General features: G+C 38.3%; 1 pseudogene; it reads left to right on the top strand.

The window, feature by feature from the left end:
• Positions 1–1,501: 1,501 nt before the first annotated feature.
• The window catches only part of LOC101352632 (guanylate-binding protein 1-like), a 47,229-nt pseudogene continuing 35,614 nt past the window's right edge, over positions 1,502–13,116 (top strand).

The following is a 13,116-nucleotide window of genomic DNA, read 5'->3' as shown; positions in this document are numbered from 1 at the left end:
TGTGAGATGAGATATCACCATCCTCACTTCTAGGGAGCATCCTGGCTGTATGTCTTCCAAGACAGATTTGTTCCTTCTTCTGGCAGTCCATGGTATATTCAATATTTTTCATCAACACCGTAATGAAAAAGCATCACTTCTTCTTCAGTCTTCCTTTTTTGTTGACCAGCTTTCACATGCATATGAGGCAATTAAAAATACCATGGCTTGGGTCAAGCACATCATAGTCCTTAAGGCAACATCTAGGTTTTTAACACCTTAAAGAGGTCTTTTAAGGAGCTGTAGTGGCACAGTGGCTAAAGCAATCAACTGCTAACCGAAAGGTTAGCAGTTCAAACCTACCAGCCCTCCACAGGAGAAGCATGTGGCAGTCTGCTTCCATAGAGATTTACAGCCTCGGAAACCCTATGGGGTCACTATGAGTTGGAATCAACTTGATATCAGGGGGTTTGTTGTTTGTTTTTTGGTTTTTGGTTTTTTTTTTTTTTGGTTAAAGAGGTCTTTTGCAGCAGATTAGCCCAATGCAATACGTAGTTTTGTTTCTTGGCTGCTGCTTCCCTGGGCATTGATTGTGGATCCAAGTAAATTGAAATCCTTGAAAACTTCAATATTTTCTCCATTTATCATGACGTTGCTTATTGGTCCAGTTGTGAGGATTTTTGTTTTCTTTATGTTAAGTTGTAAACCATACTGAAGGTAGTAGTCTGATCTTCCTCAGTAAGTGTTTCAAGTCCTCTTCACTTTAACCAAGCAAGATTGTGTCATCTGCATATGGCAGCTTGTTAATAAGTCTTCCTCCAATCCTGATGCTGCGTTCTTCTTTATATTAGCTTCTTGGATTATTTGCTCAGCAAACAGACTAAGTGTGGTGAAAGGTTACAACCCTGATTCACACATTTTCTGATTTTAAACCACTGTAAAGATTACCATTGCCCTCAAGTCAATTCCAACTCCTAGTGACTCTATAAGACAGACTAGAATTTCCCCATAGGGTTTCCAAGGCTATAATCTTTATGGAAGCAAACAGACTATAGCCTTGGAAACCCTATACGACAGTTCTATTCTGTCCTATAGGGTCTCTATAAATTAGAATTGATTCAACAGCAATGGGTTTTATGAAGAGATAAAGTTCTTGAGCTCTTATAATTCTTGTAAGCATCAATAAGATAATGTACTTAAGCTATCACAGAGTGATTCATTAACTAGAATATTATTTTTAGAAAAATGAGTCATTGCAGACAAGTAAAACCCTACGTGTCATTGTCAATATTACCAGGTATTATGGTCATGATGAAGAGAGAGCTCTGTGATCTGCCAATGGAAGACTACCTAAATTTCCCTTAGAAATATACAAAAAGTAGGAAGTTGATATATACATGTCACAAGCAGAAAGCTGATATGCATATGCCTTGAATAATCATTAAAGATAACTTTGGGATCTTGTACTTTACTGAGAGACTATTCTAGGCTGCAGGTAAACAAGGCATCTAGATTCAACACAATGGCCCCCATTTGTCTGGTGGAAAACCAGGAAGAGCAACTGATGGCGAATCCAAAAGCATTAAAGGTTCTTGACAAGATTTCTCAGCTGTGGTGGTGGTGGCCATTGTAGGGCTGCACCATACAGGAAGCTCCAACTTAATGAACTGCCTGGCAGGACAGAGCTATGGTGAGTGTTGTCCTGAGACATGGGCAGTTAGCTTGGAACCAGTGATAATGCAGACTGATAACATCTCCTCTTGGGTCATGTTAATAAAGAGCCCAACTCCACTCAATGATGAAAACTTCTTAATTTTTACCATCCAATTTATAACTTCCACCCTCTCTATCCACAAAAATCTCAGTCTTTTGTTCAGTAATAGAGAAGAGTTTTCCCAACCCTATCCAAAGATCCACCCTACTAGTCCTCTGTATCCACTCTCATCTATTCAGGAGCTCAGCTCCTGCATTATTCCCTTCAGTTCTCTCTGCATCATTTTGCCCAAACTACAGGATCATTCTAGGCAGCATACAAATGTAGTTTAATATATCCTGTTTTTAAAAATCAAAGGAATAAAGGAAAGATTACTGAATAACCCATATCTCAGTGGAGGTACCATCCAAATTTTTTGCTCCTTTTCATAGCAAAACTTTGATAAATTATACACCATTTTTCTATTAACCTTTTCAAATATGCGGCCTAGTCATACAAAATTCATACAATTCATACAAAAGAGTGCATAAAACACAAATATACAAAAACATTAATGAATGCAAAGTGAACATTTGTGGAATCACTGCCTAAGTCAAAAAATAAAGATTTATGAACACCAAAAAGTCCAAATCACATCCTTACTAGAGCTCTTCAATAGCTTTATTTTTGCCATTTATCACCACTCTTATTCAACATTGTGCTGAATTAGGCAATTAGGCTAGAAAAAGAAATACAGGGCAACCAAATTGGTAAGGAAGAAGTAAAAGTATCTCTATTTGCAGATGATGTGATCTTATACACAGAAAAGACCAAAGAATCCACAAGAAAACTACTGGAACTAATAGGAGACTTCAGCAAAGTTTCAGGATACAAGCTAAACATACAAAACCAATTGGATTCCTCTACACCAACAAAGAGAATCTCAAAGAGGAAATCACCAAATCAATACCATTTACAATAGCCCCCAAGAAGATAAAATACTTAGGAATAAATCTAACCAGAGATGTAAAAGACCTAGACAATGACAACTACAAGACACTACTGCAGGAAATCAAAAGAGACCTACGTAAGTGGAAAAACATACCTTGCTCATGGATAGGAAGACTCAACATTGTGAAAATGTCAATTCTACCCAAAGTGGTCTACAGATACAATGCAATCCCAATCCAAATTCCAATGGCATTTTTTAATGAGATGGAGAAACAAATCACCAACTTCATATGGAAAGGGTAGAGGTACCAGATAAGTAAAGCATTACATAAGAAGAAGAGCAAAGTTGGAGACCTCACACTACCTGATTTTAGAACCTATTATGCTGCCACAGTAGTCAAACCAGCCTGGTACTGATACAACAACAGATACATAGACCAATGGAACAGAATTGAGAATCCAGACATAAATTCATCCACCTATGAGTGGCTGATATTTGACAAAGAAGCAAAGTCCATTAATTGGGGAAAAGACAGTCTCTTTAACAAATGGTGTTGGCATAACTGGATATCCATCTGCAAAAAACTGAAATAAGACCCATACCTCACACCATACACAAAAACTAACTCAAAATGGATCAAAGACCTAAATATAAAATTGAAACCAATAAAGATCATGGAAGAAAAAATAGGGACAATGTGAGGAGCCCTAATACATGGCATAAACAGAATACAAACCATAAGTAACTGCACAAACACCAGAAAAGAAACTAGATAATTGGGAGTTCCCAAAAATCAAACACTTACGCTCATCAAAAGACTTCACCAAAAGAGTAAAAAGACAACCTACAGACTGAGAAAAAATTTTGGCTACAACAAATCCGATCAGCATCTAATCTCTAAAATCCACAAGATACTGCAAAACCTCAACAACAAAAAGACAAATCACCCAATTAAAAAATGGGCAAAGGATATGAACAGGCACTTCGCCAAAGAAAACATTCAGGTGGCTAACAGACACATGAAGAAATGCTCACGATCATTAGCCCTTAGAGAAATGCAAATCAAAATTGCAATGAGATACCATCTCACCCTAACAAGGCTAGCATTAATCCAAAAATCACAAAATAATAAATGCTGGAGAGGTTGTGGAGAGACTGGAACACTTATACACTGTCAGTGGGAATGTAAAATGGCACAACCACTTTGGAAATCAATTTGGCACTTCCTTAAAAAGCTAGAAATAGAAATACCATATGATATAGAAATCCTGCTCCTTGGAATATATCCTAGAGAAATAAGAGCCATCACATGAATAGATATATGCACACCCATGTTCATTGCAGCACTGTTTACGATAGCAAAAAGATGGAAACAACCTAGTGCCCATCAACGGATGAATGGATAAACAAATTATCATACATTCACACAACGGAATACTATGCAATGATAAAGAACAGTAATGAATCCATGAAACATCTTATAACATGGAGGAATCTGGAAGGCATTATGCTGAGTGAATTTAGTCAGTCGCAAACGGACAAATATTGTATAAGACCACTATTATAAGAACTCAAGAAAAGGTTTAAACACAGAATAAAATATTCTTTGATGGTTATGAAGGTGGGGAGGGAGGGTGAGCGTTATTCACTAACTAGATAGTAGACAAGAATTATCTTAGGTGAAGGGAAGGACAGCACACACTACAGGGAAAGTCAACACAACTGGACTAAACAAAAGCTAAGAAGTTTCCTAAATACAACTAAACACTTTGAAGGACAGAGTAGTAGGGTCAGGGGTCTGAGGACCATGCTTTCAGGGAACATCTAGGTCAAATGGCATAACAAAGTTTATTAAGAAAATGTTCTGCATCCTACTTTGGTGAGTGGCATCTGGGGTCTTAAAAGCTAGCGAGCAGCCATCTAAGAGGCATCAATTGGTCCCAGCCCACGTGGAGTAAAGGAGAATGAAGAACACCAAAGTCACAAGGAAAACATTAGCCCAAGGGACAGAAAGGGCCATATAAACCAGAGACTGCAACAGCCTGAGACCAGAAGAACTAGATAGTGCCTGGCTACCACCAATGACCGCCCTGACAGGGAACACAACAGAGAGTCCCTGATGGAGCAGGAGAAAGGTGGGGTGCAGAACTCAAATTCTAGTGAAAAGACAAGACTTAATAGTCTGACTGAGAATGCAGGGACCCCAGAAAGCATGGCCCCCAGAGTCTCTGTCAACCCAGAACTAAAATCATTCCCGAGGCCAACTCTTCAGACAAAGATTAGACTGGACTATAGGACAGAAAATGATACTCGTGGAGAGTGTGCTTCTTAGTTCAAGTAGATACGTGAGACTAAATGGGCAGCTCCTGTCCAGAGGTGAGATGAGAAGACAGAGAGGGTCAAGAGCTGGTTGAATGGATGTGGGAAATGAGGGGTGGAAAGGAGGAGTGTGCTGTCACAGCATAGGGAAAGCAGTTAGGTCACGTAACAATGTATCTATACATTTTTGTATAAGAGACTAACTTGAATTGTAAATTTTCACTTAAACTACAACAATAAAATTAAATAATAATAATACGCAAACATACACTGATTTAACTAATAAAAAGAATTGTACTAATCTTATAGAAGCAAGTACTGTGATTTAGGATAAAATTTTTCATAAGTATCATACACAGATTCAAAAAGTGCTGTATCTCTGATAATGTCGACAAAAGTAAGGATGATATGCTCTGAAAAATAAGTTAAATGAATTTAAAGTAGCTTTAATAATGATGAAGCTACAATGTTAAAGAAGGATGTTTGAATAAAATTATTTTACAAAATGTGAGTAAAAAAAATTACATGATGCAGATATGGTGCCCTGGTGGCGCAGAGGTTAAGAACTTGGCTGCTAACCAAAAGGTCAGCGGTTCAAATCCACCAGCTGCTCCTTGCAAACCCTATGAAGCAGTTCTACTCTGTCCTACAGGATCCCTATAAGTTGGAATCAACTTGACAATGGGTTTGGTTTTAATGCAGTCATATATAATATATATAATAATGTGTGTCTTAGTTACCTAGTGCTACTATAACAAATACCACAAGTGGGTGGATTTAAAGAACAGGAATTTATTTTCTCACAGTTCTGGAGGTTAAAAGTCCAAATCAGGGTTTCAGTCATGCCAGTTCCTTGCTGGTAGACCTGGGCATTCCTTAGTTCCTTGGCTTGGCATCTGTCTTCTCCAACATGGGCTTGAATCTAATCTGCTCATTTTATAAATCAGAAATGATTAGATTTAGAACACACCCTACACTGATAAGCCCTCATTAACATAACAAAGAAAACCTTAATTCCAGACAGAATTACATCCACAATTATAGCTGTTAGGATTCCAGTATTTCTGGGGACACAACACTCCATGACAACATGTAATTTTAAATGTTTGTGTAACTAAATTTAAAAAGAAATTATTTTACATAAACACTCTTCTTTTTTCTGTATTTCAAAAAGTTCATATGCTTATTGGTAAAAATTAGGATTTTGTCTCTGTTTCTGGCTCATTTTATATTTAGTTGGATATAGTATTGTTTGAGGAGTCCTCGTTTTAAAATGGTTAAGCCCTCGGCTGCTAGCTGAAATGTCAGCAATTTGAACCCACCAGCAGCTGTGAGGGAGAAAAGACCTGGAAATCTGCTCCTGTAAAGATTACAGCCTAGGAAATGCTGTGGAGCAGTTCTACACTGTCCTACAGGTCGCTTTGAGTTGGAATTGACTAACAGCACACAACAACAATATTCCTGAGCTTCCACTCTAGTCATGTTCTGCCTGTTGCCAAAACCCATTGCCATAAATTCAATACCGACTCATAGTGACCCAACAGAACTGCCCCCTTAGGGTTTCCAAGGAGTAGCTGGTGGATTTGAACTGCCAACCTTATGATTAGCAGCTGAGCTCTTAACCACTGCACCACCAGGGCTTTGTAGTTCTAGGTGCTATGAAAATAGCTGGAAATACAAGAGGTCACTGTTCTCAACGAAATTGAATTTCAGATAGTTATAAGTAAAAAGAAAAAAAAAATATCAAGGTGATGTGATGGAGATTTATAGAGGGATCTTGGCAGATCTTACTGAGAAGATGCCATTTAGATGAGACCTGAAGGATAAGAAGGAACCAAACTTACCAAGATTGGGGGAGGTGGAAGGGAAGGTGGGAGGGAGTTTCAGATGATGAAAACTGCTAGTATGAAGACACTTAAGGCAGAAACAACCTGGCTGTATTCCAGCAACTGAAAGACCCAGGCAATTTAAGGCTCCACTTTTTCAGAGACATTCAAAAGAATAATGGCAAAGAGGGAAAAAAGAGTGTCTATCTCCACTTACGAAATTTCAGACGCTTGCTTCTGGGTGTGGGGAAATACCTAGATTCAGTGGAATCAGTAGAGAACCTTACTCCCTCCCCGCTACCTTACATTCAAAAGCAATGAGAAAGGGGGAAAACAGCAGAGTTTAAAGTTAGACAGAGTTTAAACTTTGCATCCCACCTCTGTGACCTGCTTAGTGAATTTGGGCAGACATATTACTTATCCATCCTAAGCCTCTTGTTTTCACCATGCAATCGAGATGATACCGCTTATATTACTTGATGATAGTTAAGGCTGAATTAGATATAGAACATTATCTTTTGTTGTTATTGTTAGGTGCCATTGAGTCAGTTCCAACTCATAGCAAACTTATGTATGACAGAATGAAATACTGCTGGGTCTTGTGCCATCCTCACAATTGTTGTTATGCTTCAGCCCATTGTTGCAGCCACTGTGTCAATACATCTCATTGAGGGTCTTCCTCTTTTTCACTGAGCCTCTGCTTTACCAAGCATGATATCCTTCTCCGGAGACTGATCTCTCCTGATAACATGTCCAAAGTATGTGAGACATAGTCTCACCACCCTTGCTTCTAACGAGCATTCTGGCTGTACTTCTTCCAAGATAGATTTGTTCTTTTGGCAGTCCATGGTATATTCAATGTCCTTGGCCAATAGCATAATTCAAAGGTGTCAATTCTTCTTCAGTCTTCATTATTCATTGTCCAGCTTTCACATGCATATGAGGCGATTGAAAACACAATGGCTTGGGTCAGGCACATCTTTGTCTTCAGGGTGACATCTTTGCTTTTTAACACTTTAGAGAGGTCTTTTGCAGCAGATTTGCCCAATGCAATGCGTCATTTGCTTTCTTAACGGCTACTTCCATGGGTGTCGATTGTGAATCCAAGTAATATGAAATCCTTGACAACTTCAATCTAGTTCTTCAAAAACAATCATTTTTAAAAAGCTGTTATTTTTATTATTATTCATTCAGTAAGCATAGAAGGACAGTGTGGTGAAGTGGTTCAAAAAGAGAGTTTAGGTTCAACACTACTTGGATTCAGATTACTAGATTGCTTTTGCTATGTGCCATAGAGTCTATTCTGACTCATAGTGACCCTGTAGAACAGAGTAGAACTGACCCGTAAGGTTTCCTAGGCTGTAATTTTTACAGGAGCAGATGGCCAAGTCTTTTCTCCCACAGATTACTAGATAGTGCTATGATTTTGGACAAGTGATTAGATCTTTCTGTGTTCTTGTTTCTAAAAATCATGGGGCAATATTATGGAATTTAAATTATGTAAATCATGTAAAGAAGTCAGCATTGAGCCCAGAACAAGTGTGCAGTACATGGGTACGACCCTATTCATCAGACTGGGTGTTAAGTGGCAGGTAGTGGGTTGTTAGCTGTGATCAAGTCAGCTCCCCTACTTAGGGCAACCCCAAGCACAATGGAACAAAAGGTGCTATGCCCATGATCAGCTGTGGATCGGATCATTGTGCTCCATAGGGTTTTCATTGGCTAAATTTTGGCATTAGATCACTAGGACTTCTTCCTTTGTTCCTAGTCCATCTTTGTCTTGAAGCCCCACTGACACCTGTTCATCATCACAGTAACATGCAAGCCTCCCTTGAGAGATGGGTGCTGGCTGCACGTGAAGTGCATTGGCCAGGAATAGAAACTGGGTCCTCACATGGAAGTCGGGAATTCTACCACTGAACCATCACTGTCTTCCAAAGGCAGGATAGGGGCTAAGTATTTATAGTATTTAAGGTATTTCATTTCCCTCATTTACTGCATTGATTGATGAGGAACCAGGCCCACAGTGAGTGTGTAGGTTACTTCAGGAAATTACACCTAAAAAAATAATATGATGCTACCTCATTCCAGTCTTCCTCAAACTGACGCTCAAACTGAGATAAATTTCAGTACATTTCAGTGATCCAATGGGCATTCTTTTTTTTTTTTTTTTTTTCACTACAAATGTCTCTTCCAAACTAAAGTTGGAAGGTTCTAGATGAGAAATCTTGTGAAACCCAGGTACCCTTCCACTAGCCCAAAATCAAACCAAACCAAAATCATTGCCTTCAAGTCAATTCCAACGCATAGAGACCCAATAGAACAGTGTAGAACTGCTCCATAGGGTTTCCAAGGAGCAGCTGGTTGATTCTAACTGCCAAGTTTTTGGTTAGCAGCCAAGCTCTTAACTACTGCGCCACCAGTGGTCTCCTACATGCACATAAATTTCTTTTATGATTGCACTCAGTGCTTTCAGTTTCTAATTATCCTAATTCCTAATTCCCTAATTATCCTAATTCCCTTATAGTGATTGTTGTTTCTAATTATCTAGGCTCTGAAGGAAATCCAGAAAGCCCAGGACTTGGGAGGGGTGAAATAAAGGTCCGAAGATCAAGTGAGAGACAAGACGAGAGAAATCACAAGATCACTCCACCTAAACTGAGAAGAAAAACAGGTAAAAACACTTACTGCTTTCTCACCCAGCAGCTGTCTTTCGGATTCTGACAAAGGAGTTAGGCTTTTGTGGCTAAGGCCTGCTTTGGTAAGGTTAACCCTTTAGCAATGGCAACACAACACTGTCATGATTACTGTAGCTGTATAATAAGCCTTGCAATCAGGTCATGTTAGCTGTTCAAATTTTGCTAGTTGTCAAAGTTGTTTTGGCTATTCTCAGTCCTTTGCATTTCCATAATAGTACTAGTCTCATCTTGTCAATTTCTACAAATAGTTATTTGATTAGGATTGAACTGAAGTTATAGATCAAATTAGGGAGAACTGACATAGTATAGGGGTTTCTGAATAACAAACACAGTATCTCTCTCCATTTATTTATGCCTTTATTTATCTCAGTAATTTCTCTCACCTCAATATACAGGTCTTGCACATTTTTTATCAGAATTATCCCTAAGTATTTCATATTTTAAAGCTATTGTAAATGGTATTTTAAATTTTAATTTCAGATTGTCCTTTGCAAATATACAAAAATACAATATATTTTGTATATTGATTTTATATCCTACAACATTTATAAACTTACTTATTAGTTTTAATTGCCTTTCTGTGGAATCTATCAGATTTGTTTTAAAGATGGTCATTTTGATATTTAGATGATAATGTGGTTTTCTATTTTAGCTTGTTATGTAGTAAATTGTATTGACTGATTTTGAAATGTTAATTCCAACTGATGGAATTTAAAATGTAAATCCCGTGCCTTCCTGGAATAAATTGTATCTTATTATAAGAGATAAACTTTTTTCTATTTTTTATTCAATTTGCTGAAATTTCATTTCAAATTTTTGCATCTATGTTCATGAGGGATATTGGTCTTTGTTTTCTTTTATTGAATTGTCATTGTCTGATTTTGGTATCAGGGTAATTATGGCTTCATAAAATTAGTTGGGAAGTACTCCCTCCTTTTCAATTTTCTGAAGGGTTTGCAGAATCGGTATTATTTCTTCCTTAAAAGTTTAGAGAATTACCCAGTAAGAAGTTCGGTATTTTCTTTGGAGAAAAGTTTTTAACTACAAATTCAACTTCCATAATAGATATAAGCCATTCAGGTTATCTGTTTCCTCTTGACTGATCTTTGCTAGTTTGTGTCTTTCAATGAATTCTCCTGTTTCATCTAAGTCATAGAATTAAATGGCATGTAGTTGTTCATTATACCGTTTCTGATACACTTCAATATTTTGTATAGATCCAGACTTCAATTTGGTGATATTATTCTTCTGCCTGAAGGACATAACATTTTTTGTAGTGTAGTTCTGCTGTTGATGTAATCTTTCAGCTGTTGTGTGTCTGAAAACATCTTTATTTCTTCTTCATTTTTGAAAAATATTTTATTTCCTCTGGGTGTAGAATTCTAGGTTAACATTTTTCCCTTTCATTACTTTAAAGATGTTCTCCACCCTCTCACTGATGACAATGAGGACCTTCCTCCAGAGCCAATAGAGACAGAAAGCCTTTCCCTGAAGCTGATGCTCTGAATTTGGACTTGTAGCCTCCTAGACTGTGAGAAAATAAATTTCTCTTTGTTAAAGCCCTCCACTTGTGGTATTTCTGTTATAGTAGCACTAGATGACTAAGACACAGACTGTCAAAATTAAGGAAGGTAAAAGGAGACACATACAGTACCAGAGTGTTCTAGTTCAGTTTTGTAGAATATGGAACCATGAATGAGCTTAATTTAACCTTCCTCTTGTAGTACACTGACTCATTTGAGGGAATCCCAAACAAAGAATTGTTGGGGTCTTATGGCATGATCAACTTGTATTAAAAAGCCCACTAGAAGTCTTGAAGATGTATTTACTTGTCTGTAAAAATGGAGATAATAATACTTACAGCTTGAGTTTGTACTAAGGAATAAATTAAATTTAATGAATAACACCTGTAAAGAATTTAGCACGCTGCCTGCCATCCATTGTAGTTGTTAGTTGCCATTGAGTAGATTCTGACTCATGGTAATCCTTTACATGCAGAGTAGAACTGTTGCATAGGGTTTCCGTAAACACTAAAATGTACAAAAGCTGGAACCTGTGTAAGGTAGAAATTTATGAGTGAAAGAAACCTCACTCGGTGTTTATGAGGTAGAATTATTAATAGAGAGCAGTAGGAAAGTCATAAAACTGCACCCTGTCAAAAATGGAAAAATTGCAAAACCCAGAGAAACAAGGCAGTCCGGTCAAGTTCCAGCTCTCACAGGTTTCACTGTAGTAGGCGCTAAATGCATTTTCCTTGTTATTACCACACTAACTTGGGCTTCTATGCCTCAAGGAAGCCTTTGTACTATGTACCTTGAGAAGAAAATGTGGTGAAAGATAATTATATGAGTATATGTTCCCTTGCCTATTAAATATTGCATATTAAAACAGCATGCCATTTTTTACTTCCCACTTTAACTAAGATTAAAAAGCCTGATTCCACCTGTTAGGGAGGATGTAAAAGGACAGATACTTTCATAAAAACTTGGAAGAGTGAGAGGGACTGCAAACATTGCTAGAGACAAATTTCAAAATCCATATCAAATGTCTTTAAAAAGAGCAACACCCTTCACCATAAACCACTTCCATAATTTTTATTCATTCAATCAACAAATTATTATTGTTGGCCTATTATGTGCCAGGCACTGTTATTAAGAGCTCGGGATCCAGTAGTCCACAAAGGAGACAAAAATATCTGCCTTCATGGAGTTAACAATCTATTTGGGGAGACGGGAGTTAACAAAATTGTAAAGCATTCAGAATGTCCGTTGGCCACAAGTTCTATGCAGAAAAGAGAAGAGGGGGTGGAGAGAGGGTATAGTGGTAACGTGGAGTATATCAATTTTATTTGTGGGTGTCAGAAATAGCACAATAAAGTGACATGGCAGCAAATACCTAAAGTTGTAAGGTAGGTCATCTGGATATATGGGGAAACACTATAAGTGGCAGAAGGAACAGCAAGTGTAAAGGACAATGGGCAAGACCCAGCCATATTTGAGAAAGTAACTATATTTTATATGTTGGAGGAATGGTCTGCCTCTACACCTCCCATCAGTGCCGCCTAAGTAAAGGCCTTGGGATTAGAACATTCTTTGATAAGGAGGCTGGGAATTGAGTCGCCTTCTCTCTCCCAGTTCCTTCTGCTTATTAGAGAAGTCTTCCCCATTTTCTGGGCACACGATGCATGGTCACCACACAGCACCTGGCCAACTCCACTTCTTTATCTGTTCCTGGCAGGGTGGGAATGGGGTCTCTGGTACTACAGCATGGTAGGGGTGGAGGGTGCAGTCCGTGCCATATTGCATGAGTTGCCCTGGAGGGATGGAATAGAGAAATAGGTTTTGTGAGGCTGAACATGAGTGCCCTCATGTGGTCCACTAGTTCACTGCAGTTTGCTAAGTCATCCTTTGTAAGCCCCTGGCACGCAGCCACTATTGTCCACCATCATTATAAAACCTCTGCCCTCCCACTGCAAGATGGGGAGATCTGCTCTTGTCTTGCAGCAGCCCAGGACTCACCTTGTATATAAGTCTCCCTAATATACTCCTTTGCTACCACACTGAAGTTGTCCACCTGTTTCTTTGGTCTCTCATCACCCTCCATTTTTGGAGACAAATTTCACATTACTGGTCCATGCCAGGACAAAGT

Source organism: Trichechus manatus, unplaced genomic scaffold (assembly GCF_000243295.1).
Source record: "Trichechus manatus latirostris isolate Lorelei unplaced genomic scaffold, TriManLat1.0 scaffold00058, whole genome shotgun sequence".
NCBI lineage: Eukaryota > Metazoa > Chordata > Mammalia > Sirenia > Trichechidae > Trichechus > Trichechus manatus.
The sequence above is the reverse complement of the archived record's forward strand: the minus strand, read 5'-3'. Positions and strand labels throughout refer to the sequence as shown.